This window comes from Dipteris shenzhenensis, chromosome 6, assembly GCF_047967505.1.
Source record: "Dipteris shenzhenensis isolate YYH24624 ecotype China chromosome 6, Dip_SZ_1.0, whole genome shotgun sequence".
NCBI classification, from domain to species: Eukaryota; Viridiplantae; Streptophyta; class Polypodiopsida; order Gleicheniales; family Dipteridaceae; genus Dipteris; species Dipteris shenzhenensis.
In genome coordinates this window covers 9,225,782-9,246,629 of record NC_141601.1, presented here as the reverse complement: position 1 = coordinate 9,246,629, position 20,848 = coordinate 9,225,782, and the positions used below count along the sequence as shown (strand labels likewise).

At 44.7% G+C, this 20,848-nt stretch overlaps 1 protein-coding gene across 2 annotated transcripts in view; it reads left to right on the top strand.

The window, feature by feature from the left end:
- The first annotated feature begins 395 nt into the window (after nucleotides 1–395).
- The window catches only part of LOC147900747 (uncharacterized), a 31,930-nt gene continuing 11,477 nt past the window's right edge, over nucleotides 396–20,848 (top strand). Inside the window, exons 1-2 of one of the 2 annotated variants that reach the window (XM_087376257.1) lie at nucleotides 396–560; nucleotides 14,982–15,071. The gene's annotated coding sequence lies outside the window, so the exon portion shown is untranslated. The remainder of the gene's footprint in view (nucleotides 561–14,981; nucleotides 15,072–20,848) is intronic. The other variant, XM_087376256.1, reaches the window with a different exon arrangement.

Below are 20,848 nucleotides of genomic sequence, written 5' to 3'. Positions count from 1 at the left end.
AGCAGAGCAGTGTATATCACACTTGCACCTTTGGTCCCAACAACTTTTATGTAGCCCCTCGATCACTCTGTCCACACCAACTATGCGGTCTTCTTTGATCCCGTATCATTCGACATAGATTGTTTACACACATCTGGACAGGAGAAGTGAGTATCCCTGTCTGGAGACGGGTATTCCATTCACACATAGGGCAAATGGAGGCAAACGGATGCAGAGCTAAATCCACAATTGCTATCTTTGAACATTGAGCGACCGGCCCATTGATGTCGCATGAGATTTCGAACAGTGCACGAGCGCGCACTTTTTTTGATAGACGATGCCAAAGGAGAGGGAGATTTCAAAAAACAAGAGAAACTTCTAGCTAATTTCTCTTGTTTTTTATGGATTTCAAAAAAACAAGAGAAACTTCTAGCTAATTGGAACCACGCACGTGATGATATTCAGCTTCTTCCTCGTTGTCTGCACATGTAACCCTAATTCTGTTCGCCATTTTTTTGCAATCGCTACCAGGCGCGATTCCTTCCTCCTTGAAATCTGTTGCGGCAGATCCATTTTTCCAGGTACTTTTCCCGTAACCTGGTAGTCCTTGTCTTGCTGCTTGATTTCCTTTATCTCTTCCTCCAATTTGCTCTCAAATATTCGAGTAGCGCATGGAACGACCTCTTAACATAGTCAAATGACAAAGGGAGAGAGGCCCCGACACTAAGATTCCCTTGAATTATAACCATCGCATGGAAGCCGTACTTTCCTTTCTCTGTTTTATGTACCTCGCGTGGAAGGAAAAGCTTGCGACGTGTCTCCGGGTCCATGTGCCTCCGTTTCATTTTGTCTGTCAGCAGTCACAGACTCTGCTGAGGACTCTGCTGGGATAACCTGCTGCTTTTGATCGCTGCGTTTTTTCTAGAGTTCTTTTCTGTTATCCGTATAACACAATGACAATTTAGTTGTACTTAGTAGAAGTATGCACGAAGACATATGTGATTTTTGGACGCTCCACACGTGTAAACTGTGTGCTTAATCTTCCGAGTGGCTATTGGCAAGTGTGCTTTTTAAGGTGATAGTCATTCTACCACACTATACAAAAACGCACAACAGGCATCTCATCCATACTCAGGGCCTCACCCACATCTGCACAAGAACGCATACGAAACCAAATTTGCACAATCCTTATTGTGTTGTTGTTACAGATGTGATGGTGGGGCCTGCTGAGATGACGTTTTTGAGGATGAATATCCAACAAATGGACTTTCACAAAACCAAAAACAGAAACTACAAATGCTTATGTTGCTTTATATGCTTTAAATTTCATCTTGATGGTCCGAGGTCAATATATCCAAGGAAGATGCCCTCATGCCGTACTTACCAAAATGTTCCCCCTTCTCTCAGCAACTTTGTTCCTAATGCAATGACGTATTGCTATTGCTCTCGCTTAGGAAAGAAATGAATGGAGGAAAGCAATCAGCTACCAAGCTGGAGTGGAGTGGAGCAAGAGCTATCCAACTCTTGTTGTATCAAGCCATGACTTGTCATGCTGCCTTGGTATCCTGATAGAGGGAAGTCTCCTTTGTAGTCTTTATGTACCCTTCATGTGTGGATGATGTGCCCAATGTGGAAGTAGATCTCTTGCAGTGAAGGCTATTAGCCTCTAGATAAGGGGTAAGGATCAAGCTGAAGCTGGATTGAAGATCTGCCAAGCATGGGAGAAGGAGAAGGTAGGGAATCGTGATGGTAAATGGATCTAGAATAAAAAGCCTTGTACAGGGCACAAATAAGGAACTCTAAGACCAAGAAGAGAAGACATTGCTGAGACCAATGTGGACAGCTACAGGTCAATCTTTGACACATGTGTGTCCCACTTCCTATCTCTTTCATCGGAGCATGGTATTAGAGCAGTCGAGATACTTTAAGTAAAAAGGCAGCTGATTTTTGTTGGAAAAGTGGAGTAGTAGAAGGAAAGCCATTTTGCTGATGTATAGTGAGATGTGCAAAGCAAAATTGAATGGTTGTGACTGATCTGTCAGAAAACAGCATCAAATCTGGGCGATCCACTTTTCGGAGGCATGAGATGCCCTAAACAGGAACCAGTTTTGTGAAACTGCTTTGCTGAAATTAGTGTTTCCTGTTGGAATTTCGGTGAAAAAAGAAACAGCAAATGTGTCCAAATTATAATTTTGGATCTTAATTTGGTCAAAAGTCTGCTTAGCTTATTGCTCTGTCATTAGTAAAGTATCTGGCTGCAAAATTGAGGTTCAAAGTCCTGAAAAGCTGTTTCAAAATTTTCACGTTTGGGTTTCACTGTATGGGCAAGTTGCAGATTGCTACATGATAGGCAAGGGCAGCACTTTCCAATGTTTTTTTGCAGTTTCCAGCAGCAATAGTACTACTCCCAGTTTGGGCTTGATAGTGGAGGTTTCCATACATCGGTTAGGACATACATGACCTTGAGATTTTGGAGTTTGGATGGCTAGACAAGTTATGAAATGTTACGGTAAGTGCAATGAGGTGTAACAAAGGTCAATTTACTTAGCTAAAATTTAGTCTAAGCAGCCTTTAAATGGCTTTGTAAATAAGTAGTAGGAGGGCCTAATGCTGCCACGTGGCATCCTAGGGTGGCCATCCCATAAGCATTGTGGCATAATTTGCCTTGCCCAGGCCTATACCTGCAAAATGGGGCCCTGCTGTAACATGTATTCATACTTGAATATCTCATGGAATGGTCACCTTCCCATCTGTAAGCCCCCATATGAGGAGAGCATGGGGGAGGTGGACCTAGGGATGTATAGACTGCTACATAGGCAGAGAATGGGGCTGCCACATGGGCAGCACATGAGCTGTCATGTGGACAGCACAAGAGTCCTTGTGCAGGAGAGATGGTGGGGGCATGAAGCCCTGGATCTGACCTGGCAAGACAGGTGTACAGGCTGGAATAGGCCCCGAATAGAGGCGCACAATTGGCGCTGACATCAGCAAGTGTACGGAACAATTGGCGCTGACATCAGCACGCGGGCTCAGAGATCTATAAGTGCTTTACATCCAGTAGGAGAACCTTTTGGTATTGTATCCTGTCCTACTTTGTGGACGGACGGAAATATAAAGAGTTGCTTCTATATTTGTTTCTGAGCATTCTCTATTTACTGGCTTGCACATCTATGCACATTAAGTTAAGAAGTTTGTGATTCCACACCCCACACCACACTGTGTGAGCTCCTGGGCATTACTATCAGTCTTCCGCTGTGCGTACCCTCTGTTGGGTAATTTCTAACAGTATTCATACTTGAATATCTCATTCTTGGAATGCAATCTAATGAACATGCATTTACAGTTGAGCCTGCTTTCTTTAAGCTGAACTGAACTAGGACCCTTCTACCTAGCCTATTGCTGGTGCAGCCCATCACAAGACTGTTGCCTTGTGCAGCCCCTCACAAGCCTTGGATACCATGGGTGTCCAGGTACTCTCATTGTGCAATGTGATTATGCATTTGGATACTCATGATTACATGCTGTTCTGTACTTTTGTACCTAGCTGCTATCCTTAGGCTTCCCTAGCTAGTGGTCTAGCTAGGCTGTTAGCTGGCCTATGCTACATTGGTATCAGAGCACTTTTCATGGGATTTTGTGGGGAAAATCTTGTCATTTCATGCTGAAATTTGGAGCATGTACTCTTGTGCCTTGGGCCTACCCCTGCAAAAAATTATCGCAGCCAGATGCTCCAATCTCCTGATGGCACGTGTCAGCCTCTAGTTACCTTGATTTTCCTAACTGCTCAGATTTGCATAATTTTTACATCATTGAAATCAGGCTGATTAGGATATCACCAGCTGCAGCGAAATTCCAGCATTTGAGCCAGAATTACTCCAGTTTAAGTGACGTATGAATCTTTGCAGTGATTACATTTATGGCCTCGATTTCTGTTCTGATTGTATCCAGGGAGTTGCCTCTGCTCCAGGAACATATGTACCAGGTTGATTGCCATCAGGGTTCATTTGCCCTTTCATGGATCTCAAAGCTTGGTTTCCAGTAGCGCAATTTTGGGGCTTTTTTGCCCCCAGACTCTGGAATTTGTGTCTCTTCAGTTCGAAGTGCTCCTACTCTATTCTATACTGTCCATGCCTAAAAGGGAGTATTTGTTGGAGAATTGAGCCCTAATTCAGTCAATTGGGCAAACTGTGCAATCTGTACACCTGCCACATGGACAGTGAATTTGCTGTCCCTGGCAATTGGCAATTATTTTAGTGTTTTCCAAACAGTGATTCTACAATGTTCAAGTAGTATCTTTTCACAGTGTTTTGGCAGAGAATCCACTGTTAAAATAGTGTTTCTAAGTTCTAAACAGTGCTCTACAGAGTGTTCAATCAGTGCTTCTAAGCAGACTGCAGACAGAGCTTTCACAGAGTCTTTTGGCAGTGAATTCCCTGTTCAGGGTTTTTAAAATTCCCACAGAGGTCGGATAGTGTCTTAAACATTGTCCTCAAATCTAGATTGATTGGATGGAGGATCTTGATGCCATCGCTGAGGATGATCCTGCAACAATTAATTGAAAGAACATAACAATTGGAACCTAGCCTTTTGCATGCAAATAAAAACTATAGACTAGTCCTAGTCTTTGTGGGCATCCCCATCATGCAAATGAACACATACTCTGGATGACTATGGTCAACCCTTTGTCCAAGGACAAGTCTCTTTCCTGCACCCAACAGTGGTATCAGAGCATCTAGATCTCGACCTCCGAGCTTCCCTTGCTAGACCCTTCCTTTTGGTGTTGGTTCGTTGTTGGAACAACTGCTGGTCACTGCATTCATCGTCAACAACATCAACGTACAAGTTTGTGCCAGTCTATCGTACATTGTACGGTAGTCGTCTGTACACATGACCTGCTTGCCGTAAGTGTGATCTGCTGTATCAGAGTCCGTACATTGCTGTATCGCCAGGCGCCAGCGCCGTACAGCTGGCATCCATACATCTACAAGTCAGCGTCTGTACAGCCAGGTGCCAGCTTTTATACATCCCTACAAGTCCATACCCCTAGAACTCCTGTATGCGCATGTCGTCCGTACACGTCCGTACACACATATCTTCGATATCTATCGTACATGCAGATCTTTTGTGCACCGTATGTTGTACACCGCACACCTGCGTCGTACAATCTGCACGTACAATCTGTCTGCAGATTTTGCAGCCAGATTTGGACATTGCAGATATTTGGGGCTTTTCTGGATTTTTCCCTCTTTTGCTGCAATTTGCCCTCTAGAAATTGGGGCTTGTTACATTGAGCTTCAATTTTGCAAAGGACAAGGCCTTTGGCAAATTTGTAGCACATTGAGTTACATTTGCAACTTGCAGCACAATTTGGGGCTTTCCCCAATTTGCCCTCTTTTTGGCATATTTGCCCTCTCAAAATATGGGGCTTTTGCCAGATTTGCTGTCCATTGTGGTGACATTCGCTTTATTCAGGTAAATTTGGGTATATTATGCATTTGCCCCTTGATTTGGGCTTGTTGTCCTGTTAGATTTGAGGCACGCAGCCTCCATCTTGGACATTTACAGCTTAATTGATCATTGGATACATTTGCAGACATTTGCCCCTTGTTTTGGGCTGATATTTTTGCAGGACAGCTATCTTTGGCAAGGGGTCCTTTGAACGGACAGATATTGTTTTGCAGGTCATATTTTTGGGGACATCACGTGCATTTAGCTCATTGTTTGAACAGTCAATTTGCTGTCATCAGCTCATTTTGCAGTGAAAGCCCTGAGGCTACTCTTGAGCATGCATTTTTCCTTCAGGGATTTATTTTTGCAAGGGGAAGCAATGATTGGATGGGTATGTTCTCCATTGAGGACAATCTCGATGGACCCACTTATCCCATGTGGTCATACATGGTGAAACATTTGCTGGTTGCCAAAAAATTTTGGGGTATTGTCTCAGGATCGGACCTTCGACCTCCCTCTGTGGCTTCCACTCCGGCTTCTGCTATAGCTAGTGCAGCTGTTACAGCCACCTTTAGCTCTACTCACGCTTCTACTATTACTCCAGCCCCTCCTCCCACACCCGACCATGCCAGATGAGATGGTCGAGATGCCAAGCTCATTCTATCATTGCTTTTTCAGTCAAGAGACACATCATTCCTTACAGTCGGTCTTTCAAGACATCAAAGGATGCGTGGAACGTCTTGGCTAACCTTTACCAGGTTCGCAATGAGGCACGTGTTGCTTTCTTATGCGGGCAATTGGAGAATGTCTGATGTAGTACTACATTTTGCTCCAGCTTGTTGTTTGCTTTCCGCATCCTCTCCCATTTCATTGCTTCCTGCACCCAACAATAACTTTGGCTTTTTCGAACTTCAAAAGTACCCAATCCCCTCGCTTGAGACCTAGTTGTATCTTGTGCTTATCTCTAGCCTTCTTATGCTTTTCTTGAGACCTTTCTATTGCTGTCCGAACCTGGCTGAAAGCTGTTTGGAGGTCTCTGACATACTGATCAGTTGCAAAGATCTCGTCTTTGGTCCTCAGGATAGGTAGCAGAATCACCTTTTTCATAATTGATCTCAAATGGGGCTTTTCCTGTGGAGTTGTGAGAATGTTATTATATGCAGACTCCACTAGTGGAAGGTACTTTTCCCAATCTGATTTTTGTTCATCCACGTACAATTTCAAAAGATCCAACACTATTGAATTTGCTACTTCACTTTGGCCATTTGTCTGGGGATGGAAAGAAGAACAAAAATTCAGATTCGTCCCATATTATCAAATAAGGCTCTCCAGAATAGGTTGGTCATTTTGGGGTCTGGGTCATTGACAATGGACTTTGGCATTCCATGATGCTTAAATATCTGTGTCATAAAAACCTTAGCCATATGATCTGCCTTTATGGTTTTGCATATTGGAATGAAATGGGCTTGCTTATTGAATCTATCAATGATAGTCCATATCCCATCATTTCCAGATTTTGATATTGGCAAATAAAAAATGAAGTCCATTGCTATACTTTATGTAAGAAATCCTAGATTTACTATATTTAGAAATGTGCTAAGGAACAGAAAGGAGACTGAAATAGCAGAGAACAAGGAATATCTGTATTGCTTGAGTGTCTGTAGTGTGTCATCCATACAGTTGGGCCTCTCTTATGTAGAGAGTGAAGAGTCACACATGAAAAGGTGTGTACTCCAAAGTGTATGTGCATGAAGAGGTGTGTACCCCTTGTGAAGGGTGTGACCCTTGATGAGAGGGTACATTACAATGGGAATGTCTCTTCAATAGAATGTCTCTTGTGAAGGGTTGTGCCTCATAGGAAGTGTCCCGTCGAAAGGGCATACCCTTCCACAAGTGTCCATTCATCAAACCATCCATAAGTCTAAGATATAGAGAAAGGAATACGTCACAGATCGTGACATCCCCTCCCACTCAAAATAAGACCCTGGTGGAGATAATGAATTGATGTAGAAAATATCACGGTAAATTCTGAAAATACTGCTGTAAAATGTCAAGGTACTGCTGTAAGTCTTCATTAGATTGCCAAGTAGCGTCGGAGTCGTCCAGATCTCGCCAAAGAACAAGGAATTCCGTGATAAGTCGATGTTGAGTCTCTCGCTGTTGATGGTCCAGAATACGCTCAGGAATAAGGAGAACATAATCGTCTTCGATTTCTGGGACATAATCACCTGCAGGAGGAACTGCTTCATCGCCTGGAATGTACGTCTTTAGCCAAGAAATATGAAATGTCGGATGGATTTTACCCCATGATGGTGGTAATTCCAATTTGTAACTTAAAGGTGAATTTTTCTTGACGATCCGGAAAGGTCCATAGTATCTTGGTCGCAACTTAGGAAACACAGACTTAACCGTCTTATAGCGATGTGGGGCTACAAATAATAGCACCATGTCACCAGTGTCAAATTCCAGGTGACGTCTATGTTTGTTGGCAGACTGTTGATACCGCTCTTGCGCTTTTCGCATATGATTCTTAACTTGGAGGAGAATGTCGTGCATTTCTTGAACCAGTTGATCAGCTAGGGCCACTCGATGTTGAAGTACAAAATTCGTTGGTACAATCGGAGTGTGTCCATAAGCTGCTTGGAATGGAGTCATGCTGATGGCACTATGGAAAGAGTTATTATAAGCAAACTCAAGGAGTGGTAGATACTCTTCCCAAGCTGCTAGGTGTGACTGAATATAATGTCGAAGCATTTCTTCTAGAACTTGGTTGACTCTTTCAGTCTGGCCATCTGATTCTGGGTGGTAGGCTGAACTGAACAGTAGAGTTGTACCCAAAGATTCGAACAGTGAAATCCAAAAGTGACCGGTAAACTTAGGATCTCTGTCGGATATGATATTCTTGGGCAATCCATGGTGTCGGAAGATGTGTTGTATGAAGAGTTTGGCGATGTCCGGAGCCTGGGCACTACTTTTGCAAGCAACAAAGTGTGCCATTTTGGACAGTCGATCAACAATTACCATAATCTGAGTGTTGCCTCGGGAGGATCGTGGTAGTGTTGTAATGAAATCCATGGAAATACTTTCCCACCTTTTAGTTGGAACTGGAAGAGGCTGAAGAAGTCCTGCTGGAAGTCGTCAGCTTGCTTTCATTTGTTGACAAGATAAGCAAGATGCAACTATTTTGATGACGTCGCTTTTCATCTGAGGCCAGTAGTATGTTGCATTGAGTAACCTATAAGTCTTGTTGATACCTGGATGGGCAGCATAAGGAACTACATGATGCTCTTTTAACAAAAGATGTCGAACATCCTTGTCATGTGGTACATAGATGCGATCTTGATAATACAAAAGGTCGTCCGTATAAGAATAGGATGAGAAAATCTTCTGTTCGGAAGTCGAAGGTTGATCTTTTGAAAGAACTTGTACTGCTGTGCCGAAGTCTTTATCATTGAAATACTTTCCTTTGAATGAATTTGGAACATCCACAGATAATGTAGAGATTACCATAGCTGATGCTAGAGTTAACCTGCTGAGAGCATTTGCAACTACATTGCGTAGTCCTGGAATGTACTCAATGGTCATGTGAAAGTTGGCCAGAAACTCAACCCAGCGTGCTTGTTGAGCGTTTATGACTGGCTGAGTAAAGATACACTTTAGAGAGTGATGGTCTGTCTTGACCACTGAGTCGGCTCCCATGAGATAATGTTTCCAAGAGCGATAAGCATGTACAACGGCAAGAAACTCCTTATCATAAATCGGGTATCGGGTTTGGATATCGGAATGTTTATGGCTGTCAAAAGCAATAACTTTGCCTTCTTGCATCAAGACTGCTCCTGTAGCGATGTCAGAAGTGTAGGTCATGACCTCAAATGGAAGGTTTGGGTCAGCAATAGCCATAGCTGGTGTGGCAGTGAGTGCTTGCTTGAGTTGTTGGAAACTATACTCTGTTTCGGGAAGCCACTGAAAAACTGCTATGCTTTTCAATAATTCGGACATAGGAGCTGCGATTTCGGAAAACTGATAGACCTTTGTGTGGTAGAAGTTTGCCAATCTGAGAAAAGAGCGGACATCAGGAGGAGTAGGCCAGTTTCGGATTACCTCGACCTTCTTGGGATCCACAGAGATGCCTTGAGCTGAAATAACATGTCCCAAATATTCGAGTTAGGTCTTGAAGAACTCACTCTTCTCAATGTTGATGTAGAGAGAATTTGCGCGGAGAACTTCAAAAACTTGGTGAAGATGTTGTTTGTGCTCATGTAGGGATCTGCTGAAAACGAGGATGTCATCGAGGTAAAGGATGACAAACTTATTGAGGAAAGGCGTGAAGATGTCGTTCATTAGTGTCATGAATGTGGCCGGGGCATTGTTTAATCCAAAAGGCATGACCAAACATTCATAGTGTCCATACTTTGTTCGAAAAGTTGTCTTGTACTCATCGCCTTCTCGTATGCGAATGTGATGATAACCTGAACGAAGATCAATCTTTGAGAATTGTGTTGCGTGTAGAAGTTGATCGAAGAGGTCATTGATGCGAGGCAATGGATACTTGTTTTTTATAGTGAGCTTGTTGAGGGCTCGGTAGTCGATGCAGAGGTGCATTGACTTATTCTTTTTTTCCACAAGTAGTACAAGAGATCCGAAAGGGCTGCGACTGGGTGGAACCTTTGTCGAGTAGTTCGGTCACCTGTCTTTGGATTTCTTCATTTTGAGTGTAAGAAACCCGATAAGAAGGTTTCGACGGTGGATTACTGCCGGGAATAAGTTCGATTGGGTGATCCACTGGTCGTCGAGGTGGTAACTGCTTTGGCAATTCCTATGGTAAAATATTCAGGTAGGGCTGGAAAAAAGGTTGGTTGAGGTATTCAGGAGGATCCTTTGTTGATGACTCCTCTACTGCCGTAACCAACAGAAGTGAAGTCTTTACTTGATGTTTACGAACCCACTTCTTTACTTGTAGGGCAGAGGCCACTGGGGTTGAAGGAGAGTCCCTAGAACCAGTTAGCGCAATAAGTTTTCCCTGGTGGACAAACTGGATAATATGGCTGCAAAAACTGATTGATGGATCATAGTCGTAGTGCCACTGTTGTCCGAGTATGACATCGTACTGAGAAAGAGGCATGATGTCGAAGTTCAACTTGTCCGTATAATGTTGGATGCGAAAAGACAAGTTTTTGATCCTGGTGTTGCATTAGAAGGTAGTTCCATTTGCGAGTTCAATCTGATAGTCCATGGGACTAGGACGGGTGGCCAACCGAAGTTTGTCGACCATAGAACTAGCTAGGAAGTTATGAGAGCAGTCACTGTCGATGAGGATAGTGACCGTTGTTCCACGAATTGATCCTTGGACACAAAGTACTTGAGTAGCTAGGGAAGGTTCGGGGTTGCTGGCAAGGCTCATGTGGATGGTATTTGCCATTCGAACAGCTTTGCCTTTCTTGTCTTGTGTTGGGGTAGCATCTTTTGTTTAGGAAGTGCTAGGTTCCATATTGGAATTTTGCTTTGGTCGCTTGGGACAATCGAACCATCTATGGTCCCCTGTACAGATGGTACAAAGTCCTTTTGTGCTGGAGTTGTTCTTCTTGTCAGTGGCCGTACCTTTATGTTGGGGATGACGGTGATGACTTTGTGAAGAAGAAGAGGCGCGATCCTTGGAGGAGTGCTTCTGTTGGAATCCAACATACGATTTCTGAGACTTGTGGGGATCTTGAGACTGTCGCTGACCTTGATTACCCGAGTTTTTTCTAAACTTGGGGTTATCTTGAGGGTGAGCACCTTTGGCCATAGTAGAGTTCGGTGTTCTATTAGCACTCTGCTTCCGTGTGTTTTGGAAATCAGTAATGCGCTCTGCGTAAGCAATAGCGCCAATTGTGGTGGTGATGTTTGCTTTGAGGACATCAATGCGTAACAAGGGATTTCGGCTTGAGATGAAAGCATGAAGGCGATCATCATCAGTTAAACCATCAATCTCCAGTCCCAATGTGGTGAACTGAGAGATGTAGGAAGATAGGGAGCCTGTTTGCTCCAACTGTCTAAGTTTTGATCGTGCTTAGAAGTCTGCATTGGCAGGTATGAACTGCTTATGGAGCACGTGTTCAAAACGTTCCCAAGTTAACACACTTTTGCCGTCCTTTAAGCGTCGTTGCTACCATAGGAAAGCTGTATCCTTGAGGAGGGAGGCTGCCAAGGCAATCTTTTTGCCTTCAGTGAGGTCAACATTATCAAAGTACATGCGCAGTTTTGCGAGCCATTGGTCAACTGTTTGGTGATTTCGTTGACCAGTGTAGGCTTCCGGAAGTTTAATGTAAAGTCTTTTAGTTTTGGAAGCTTGGAGTAAACGGTAGAGGGCACGGAGTTCAGTGTTTTCTACCTCTGGTGGGAATGAGTCCACAGTCGTCTGGTTGCGTCACGTCATCCTCTGTATGTGTGGTACTGCGAGAATCTTGGAGTTGTTGGACTTTTTGGACCAAGTCGGAGATGCTGTCCTGAAGCTAGGAAATTTGAAGTTGAAGTAGTGCTTCGCCTTGTAAGTTGACTTCAGGGGTCTTTTTTGGACTTGAGTCGCTTATCTCCGGAGAGATTGCACGCGAGCGTTGCGACATATCTGAGATCCCTGTGAGAAAAGCACGAACCTGCGCTCTAGTTTGTACCATTCCTGGAAGAAGATTCGGGCTGCTTCCTGAGGTTGCTCATGTTGGAGGGGGCAGGAGAAGCAGGATGGAACCAGCCGTGGAAATCTGGTAAAGGAGGTCCTGTCTGAGGTAACACTGGTGATGCCGAAATGGGTGTTACTGCTCGTGAGAGTACAGGGGTAGGTTGCAGAGTCCACGGATTTGAGAAGGGATAAGGAGCTGCTGTCGGAAGTGGAGGATATCTAGGAGAAGGAGTGCCTTCAGAGTGTAAATACTGTCTTGGGGAAGGTACAACCTGTATAGGAGGATATCTGGGAGCTGAAGGAGGTGGAGAGTACCTTGGAGATGCTGAAGCTGAGGGGTAAAAGTCTCTCCAAAGATGGAAGCAAACTCGTGAGGAATATCGGGTTCTGGGTATCTACGTGTCTCGTGGAACACAACCTGGACTGTGCTGAGGAAGTAATGTAATTGAGGTGCCTCACGCAGAAGGTATAGGATGTGGTCCAAGTCACTGGAAGGGCACGTGACACGGAAGACCCACGATGCAAAAGCTCCAAAATGGGCTGGTTGTGCAATATCTGAACACGATATTGTGTGGTAGATGATGCTTGAGGTGTCCTTGAAGGGACTGGGGAATTACCAGGGGTTTGCTGGCAGAGACTGCTTGCATCTGGCGCTGCTTGAGGGAAGTGCCTTGCTTGCTTCCAGGGCTGATTTGCGGCAGCACGGGCTGATGATTTGGCGCTGGAAAGATGACGAATTTCTGGCACCTACGCTGTTTGCAGAAATTGAGGCAGCAAGATGACGATAGAGGCTGAAAAGGGGATCTGTTCGATCACAACGTCTTGTAGGCAGGTAAGCAAAAGAGTCGGACGATGCAGGCCATCGAGAATGACGCAAGATGGAGGCCTGACGAGGGGCACAGCTTGCTGCAGGGATATGGCGCAAACAGGTACTGCAGAAAAAACGAAACGTTTTGCAGGAATTCGCCTTTTGATTTGTGCGCCTATTGCTGGGTGGTGGTTACCAAAAATTAAAACGTGGGTTTGGAGAACCCTTGGGTAGTCTAGGGTTAGGTCTTGGGTATAGGGCTGGTTTTCCTTTTTAGCCCTTTTAGGTACCCTTTTGTGGGGTGCTTGGTGCCAAAAGGTGTGCCTATTCTAAGGGGTGTGACCCTTGGAATAGGTGTACCTTTTCATGAAGGGGTGTGACCGTGTTTTAAAAAGGGGTGTCCCCACACGAAAAGGTGTGTCCTTTTTTCCACGATGGGGTGTGTCCCTTGGGTGAGGAGTCAAAACTCTTCATCAAAAGGTGTGTCCGATGGTAGAAAAGGTGCGTCCCTTGGTTTTGGGACAGCCCAAGCACATCAAAAGACACGATTTTTGTCGTGTCCATTCACATCAACTCGTGATGTGAGGGAGTCGGAGAGGCCACTGATGACTTTAGGTGGGGTTGGCGCTAAAAATTTTTACGCTCATTCTCTCCATTTCTTCCATGCACAAAGTGTGCGGATATCCTTCTAGCGGAAAGAGATGTATCAGATAGGCGCTAGAAGGTGGGGGGCATTTCCTACAGGCAAGAGCGAAATTTGCTCTGATATCACTGTAAGAAATCCTAGATTTACTATATTTAGAAATGTGCTAAGGAACAGAAAGGAGACTGAAATAGCAGAGAACAAGAAATATTTGTATTGCTTGAGTGTCTGTAGTGTGTCATCCATACAGTTGGGACCTCTCTTATGTAGAGAGTGAAGAGTCACACATGAAAAGGTGTGTACTCCAAAGTGTATGTGCATGAAGAGGTGTGTACCCCTTGTGAAGGGTATGACCCTTGATGAGAGGGTACATTACAATGGGAGCGTCTCTTCAATAGAATGTCTCTTGTGAAGGGTTGTGCCTCATAGGAAGTATCCCGTCAAAAGGGCATACCCTTCCACAAGTGTCCATTCATCAAACCATCCATAAGTCTAAGATATAGAGAAAGGAATACGTCACAGATCGTGACACTTTCCAATGGTGCTTGAGGCACGGGAAGAGGCATAAGTAGGCCAGGTGCGTAACAAATTGGTGTATATCTTTACGGCAGGCAGCCTAAAGGCAAGTTTGGTTTTCTTGAGTCCTTGTTGAACCATGTGTCTGATCTTGGGCCCTTAGATTTAATATTGAGTAAAGGCTTAAAAGAAGCTTTTAAAATTGAGTAAAAGCATAGGAATTGGTTGCTTTTCGAAAATCAGACGAGTTCTTCTTGCAGTGCTTGGCCATGAAGAGGGGCAGATTTTTTTCTCCTGTTGTAGATGGATTCCGAGGACTTGCACTTTGGTGTTGATCGCCAGGTTGATCATGGTTACTGTCTCCTCTAAAATACAAGAATCCGATGCAGCCACTGATTCCATGAACAAACAAAACAACACAACAGGCGCTCCTTTTCTCCTTGTCCGAAGCTTCTCTCTCGCACAAAGCTCTCTCTCTCTCTCTCTCACACACACACACACACAAAGCTCTTAAACGCCTTATTCGTTGCACAGAATATCTCCGTCAGGGACGTCTACAAGCATTTTGGTTATACCCACATTCTGATGTAAAAGGAAATGGATCTCAGTCAACTTGGAAGTGGGGAAGGTAAGCATTTTATGAGCGAGGAACAACCTCATTATAATTCAAACCAGGGTGTTAGGTCACCTCTAATCCAAACTACATTGAAGAAAAACGAAGGTTGAAATAGAACCTTTCGCTAGACCATCTCCCTTGCATGTCTTTGGGTACTTTCAGGATGCTCATCTTCTCATTGGCTGTCGATACACGTTTGTATACAGCAATCTTGTCATCATGTGTTGTATCTGCACACAGTCCAATGGAACTTGATTTTATAGTTGCAATGATTCTTTTAACGTGGCTGTGTTTTTGTTATTGAATGTATACATAGAAATCCAAGCTAGATGCAAGATCGAAAGATATTGACACCTTTACTCATATGGTTGTAGTCCATGTGCCAATATTGTAAAGACTTCTACGAGTATGAGTTATTATTGTATCACCTTATTCATGTATTTCTTGGGCTTTAGCTTGCAAATTTTGGACATCACAAAGTCAATAATAAATCACCACCCTTGACATTTGCAGGGAGGATTGGGTCCTAACGGACGATGTGTCGCGTCTCATATCCACTATTTTACTCATTCTTCTTTTTTCCTTTGACAATTTATAAAATCCGAGGATTCAAGTCCAGTTTCGAGTTAGTAGTTATGTGCTCCACGATGGAAAGACTGCCTGCTGCAAATCTAGTTATGCATAGCTGGCCAATAGAAATACCTCTCTAAAGCTTTAGTGGTAGCTGCAATTCCTCTATGCCTAGCATATGGAGGTGCATGGCATTCCTCCAGAATCTTTTGCCTCATATCTTGGGTGATGCATAAGGATTCATCCTTTATTAAATTCCCTTCTTTCAAGGAACACTGACTTGAAGAGTGCCCCTCTTGCATTTGCTGCAATATTCCACCAAAGTCTTGCATCAGCGGTATAGTGCTCTTTCATGTCTTCAAGATCCCTATGATAGGCAATAGTCACATTATTAGCCTGGGGTCTTTGAGACACAGCATCAGTCACTCCGTGGTGCAAAATCTTGTGTTTCATGTTCATAGGAAACACATTGAAATTTACTATGTATATGTTAGGGAGCAGCTACATGCACAGGATATTAGCTTAGTCTTCTATACACAACAAAATGTGGCGATCTATTTGCCAAAGATTTATCTCGTCCAAAGTTTGAGGCTTTTCGCAAAGCATCTGTTTGGTGATTTATATTTACTTTGTAGATTACGACATTGTCTCTGTAGGGGGGTGTTAGTAGTCATATTTCCTAAGGCAGTGGCCAATGTTATGTAATAAGGGGCTAGAGGCAATTTTTTTTATTAAGCTCTTTTTCTCCCAACCTCAGTTAGAGATTGAGTTAGTCACCATACATGTTTTGACTCTAGTTAGGGTCCATCCTAGGGTTTTGTCTCTTTGACTAATCTAGTCTTGTATTTCATTCTTGTTGCTGCAATTTCAGTTCAGCTCCATTCTCTCGCGTTCTCTCACTTCCATTTGTAAACAGGCTGTTCTCGCCCTTCGAGCATTGTGACCAGCCAAAATCGAAATAGGGCTGCAATCCTTGGGCCCATAAAAGGCTGTAACCAGCCAAGGAAACTGCCAACCAGCCATGAACTGGCTCCTCCAAGCTGTAATAGGTCCATCGCATCCTTCCAAGAAGATGGTCAACCAGCTGTGGAGATAAGTGGCGAAGTTTTGAGCCAGTTGTGAACATTCAAGCCTCTTATAGACCTCCTTTGGCTGGACATAAAAGAACCAGCAGCAAGGCAAACGAGAAAACAAGGGATATTCCATCCAAATTCTCAAACCCTGTAACTCGGTTGTTTGAGCAACACCTCCACTTGAGTATTGGGGAATGCACACCTCACAAAGAGATAAAATGGAAAACCAACATGATACTTGAATCCTTCTCTCTTGGAATGAAATCACATCAAGTGAGAGGATTTCATTGCATGCCAACAACTATGAACCAAATCCATAATGCTAGACCAATATTTTGCACAAATGGTTATTGGAAAAAGTTTTCATTCGTCCAAAGAATTAGAATAGTTTAGCTAAGCGAATACTTGAGTTTATCTTGGATGGTTACTGGCATTGCTTCTGACTTGCAAAACATGCAATAGTCTAGCAAGGACCGTACGGGGATCTGCTTAACTGTAGATCCAATAAGTTGGATCTCCCATCGAGCTTGAGACCAGGCTAGCACTAACCCCCCACCTCCTCTTCCAAGCATCCAATCTGTTACGATCTGTGACGTATTCCTTTCTCTTTCTAGACTTATGGATGGTTTAATGAATGGACACTTGTGGAAGGGTATGACCTTTCGACGGGACACTTGCCTTTTCGACGGGACACTTCTTAATGAGGCACAACCCTTCACAAGAGACATTCTAATGAAGAGACATTCCTATTGTAATGTACCCTCTCATCAAGGGTCACACCCTTCACAAGGGGTACACACCTCTTCATGCACATACCCTTTGGAGTACACACCTTTTCATGTGTGACTCTTCAGTCTCTATATAAGAGAGGCCCAATTGTATGGATGACAATCACATCCACCCTACAGATATTCAAGCAATACAGTTATTCCTTGTTCTCTGCTATCTCAGTCTACTTTCTGTTCCTTAGCACAGTTCTAAATATAGTAAATCTAGGATTTCTTACAGTGGTATCAGAGCAAAATTCGCTTCTGCCTGTAGGAAATGCCCCCCACCTTCTAGCGCTGATCTGATACATTTTTGCCGCTAGAAGGACATCCATGCACATTGTGCATGGAAGAGATGGAGAGGATGAGCGTAAAATTTTTTAACGCCTACCCGGCCTAAAGTCATCCTGGCCTCTCCATCTCCCTCACATCACAAGTTGATGTGAATGGACACGACCAAAATCGTGTCTTTTCAGGTGCTTGGGCTGTCCCAAAACCAAGGGACGCACCTTTTCCACCATGGGACACACCTTTTGGTGACGAGTCTGGACTCCTCACTCATGGGACATACCCCATCGTGGGCAAAGGGACATACCTATTGATGCAGGGTCGCATTCCTTTTAACAATAGGGACATATCCCCTCATGAACAGGTGCACCTATTCCAAGGGTCACACCCCTTCGAATAGGCACACCTCCTAGGCCCCAAGTACCCTGGGAAAGAATAAAAACTTTAGCATAAACGCTTCCTAATAGGGGAGTTAGGGGTTAAGGCATAGACACCCTGCCCTACTCCTGCTGGCTGAAACACGTATGACAAAGGGTACCTAGAGGGGTAAAAAAGGGAAAAAAATAAACCCATCCTCTATCCCTAGGTTTACCCTAGCTACCTAGGGTTAACTAAACCCCCATTTGATTTTTGGGGCAACTAACCCATTAGGCAGCCCTAGCGAAAAGTCGCAGCCTCTCTTTCAACAAAAAAACTGTACGGACTTCCGTACCTTCTGCGCCAGCCGTACAGCCTGCGCAGCCAGCCGTATAGCCCTGCGCCATCTTTCCGTACCTCCCTGCGCAGCCAGCCGTACAAGCCAACCGTACAACTAGCCGTACAGCCAGCCGTACCCCCTGCTCACAGCCAGCCCCGCATACGCGATCCCGCTACAGCCCTGCGCTGCCAAGACCGTGTTTCGCCATGCACGCTGCCAGCCCTGGTTACTCCCAGCCCTTACCTCGCCATTTTCGCTGACAGCCCCCCTCGCTATTTGCAGCCCTGGCCTTGCCATTGCAGCCCTGGATACCTGCCTTTTCCTGACAGCCTGCTGCCCTCTCCTTGTTTCGCCATTTTCGCCCTGCCAATTCAGCACCAGTTGCCACTATTCGCGCGATGAAGACAGCCCGTTGACAGCCCGGACCAAACAAGCCTCGAGCACTCCTCGCACAACACTGCAACATGGACCTCCGGACAACGATTTGCAGCCTTCTTCTACGCAATCACTTGGCAGATTAAAGTATTGCCAGGTGGAGTCTTTCCAATCTGCTTTTTACGGATTCTCTTTAACAAATTACAGCAAATGAAAGAATCCACATTAAAGCATGGAAACCCCTGGTAATTCACCCGGCCTTTCAAGGACACCTCAGGCATCTGCTACTACACAATATCGTGTTCAAATTGCACAGCCAGCCGATTTTGGAGCCTTTGCATCTTGGGTCTTCTGTGTCACGTGCCCTCCGAGTGACTTGGATCACATCCTCTACCTTCTGCGTGAGGCACCTCAGTTACATTATTTCCTCAGCACAGTATAGGTTGTGTTCCACGAGACACGAAGATATCCGGAACACGATATTCCTCAGGAGTTTGCTGTTCATTTTTGGAGAGAATTTTACCCTTCACCTTCAGCATCTCCAGGGTACTCTCCACCTCCTTCAGCTCCCAGATATCCTCCTCTACAGGTTGTACCTTCTCCAAGTCAGTATTTACATTCTGAAGGCACTCCCTCTCCTGGATATCCTCCTCTTCCGACAGCAGCTCCTTACCCTTTTTCAGATCCGTGGACTCTGCTACCTACCCCTGTCTTATCACGAGCAGTAACACCTTTTTCAGAATCTCCAGTGTTACCTCCGAAAGGACCTCCCTTACCAGATTTCCACGGGTGGTTCCATCCTGCCTCGCCTGCCCCCTCCAATATGAGCAACCTCAGGGAGCAGCCCGAATCCTCTTTCAGGAATGGTACAAACTAGAGCGCAAGTTCGCGCTTTTCTCACAGGGATTTCCGACATGTCGCACCGCTTGCGTGAAGCCTCTCCAGAGATTAAAGAATCAAGTCCCAAAAGATCCTTGAAGGCAACGTCCAAAGCGAATCTCTATTGCAACTTCAAATATCTCAGCTTCAGGACAGCATTTCTGACTTGGTTCAAAAAGTTCAACAACTTCAAGATTCTCGAAGTCCAGCACATACAGAGGATGACGTGACGCAACCCGACGACGATGTGGACTCTTTTCCACCAGAGGTAGAAAACACTGAACTACGTGCCCTCTACCGATTACTTCAAGCTTCCAAAACTAAAAGACTTGACGTCAAACTTCCGGAAGCCTACACTGGTTAACGCAATCGCCGAACAGTTGACCAATGGCTCGCTAAAATGCGCATGTATTTTGACACTGTTGACCTCATGGAAGGCAAAAAGATCGCCTTGGCAGCCTCCCTCCTGAAGGATACAGCATTTCTATGGTGGCAAAGACGCTTAAAGGACGGAAAAAGTGTGTTAACATGGGAACGTTTTGAACACGTGCTCCGTAAGCAGTTTGTACTTGCCAATGCGGACTTCCAAGCACGTTCAAAACTCCGACAGTTGGAGCAAACGGGTTCCCTGTCTTCCTATATCTCTCAGTTCACCACATTGGTGCTGGAGATTGATGGTTTAACTGATCGCCTTCATGCTTTCATCTCAGGCCTAAATCCCTCGTTACGCATTGATGTTCTTAAAGCAAATATCACCACCACAGATGGCGCTATTGCTTACGCAGAGCGCATTACAGATTTCCTAAACACAGGGAAGCAGAGTGCTAATCGCACACAGAACTCTCCTATGGCCACAGGTGCTCGCCCTCAAGAAAACACCAGGTTTCGAAAAAACTTTGGTAATCAAGGTCAGCGACAGTCTCAAGATCCCCAGAAGCCTCAGAAATCATTTGCTGGATTCCAAGAGAAGCACTTCCCCAAGGATCGTGTTTCTTCTTCTTCACAAAGTCATTACCGACAGCCCCAACATAAAGGTGCGGCCACTGACAAGAAGAACAACTCCAGCTCAAAAGGACTTTGTACCATCTGTACCGGCGACCATAGATGGTTCGATTGTCCCAAGCAACCAAAGCAAAATTCTAATATGGAACCTAGCACTTCCCCAAAAGAAGATGCTACCTCAACACAAGACAAGAAAGGCAAAGCTGTTCGAATGGCGAATACCATCCACCTGAGCCTTGCCAGCAACCCCGAACCTTCCCTGGCCACTCAAGTACTTTGTGTTCAAGGATCGATTCGTGGAACAACGGTCACCATCCTCATCGATAGTGGCTGTTCTCATAATTTCCTAGCCAGTTCTGTGGTCGATAAACTTCGGTTGACCACTAGTCCTAGTCTAATGGACTATTAGATTGAACTCGCAAATGGAACAACTTTCTTGTGCAACACCAGGATCAAAAACTTGTCTTTTCGCATCCAACATTATACGGACAAGTTGAACTTCGACATTATGGCTCTTTCTCGGTACGATGTC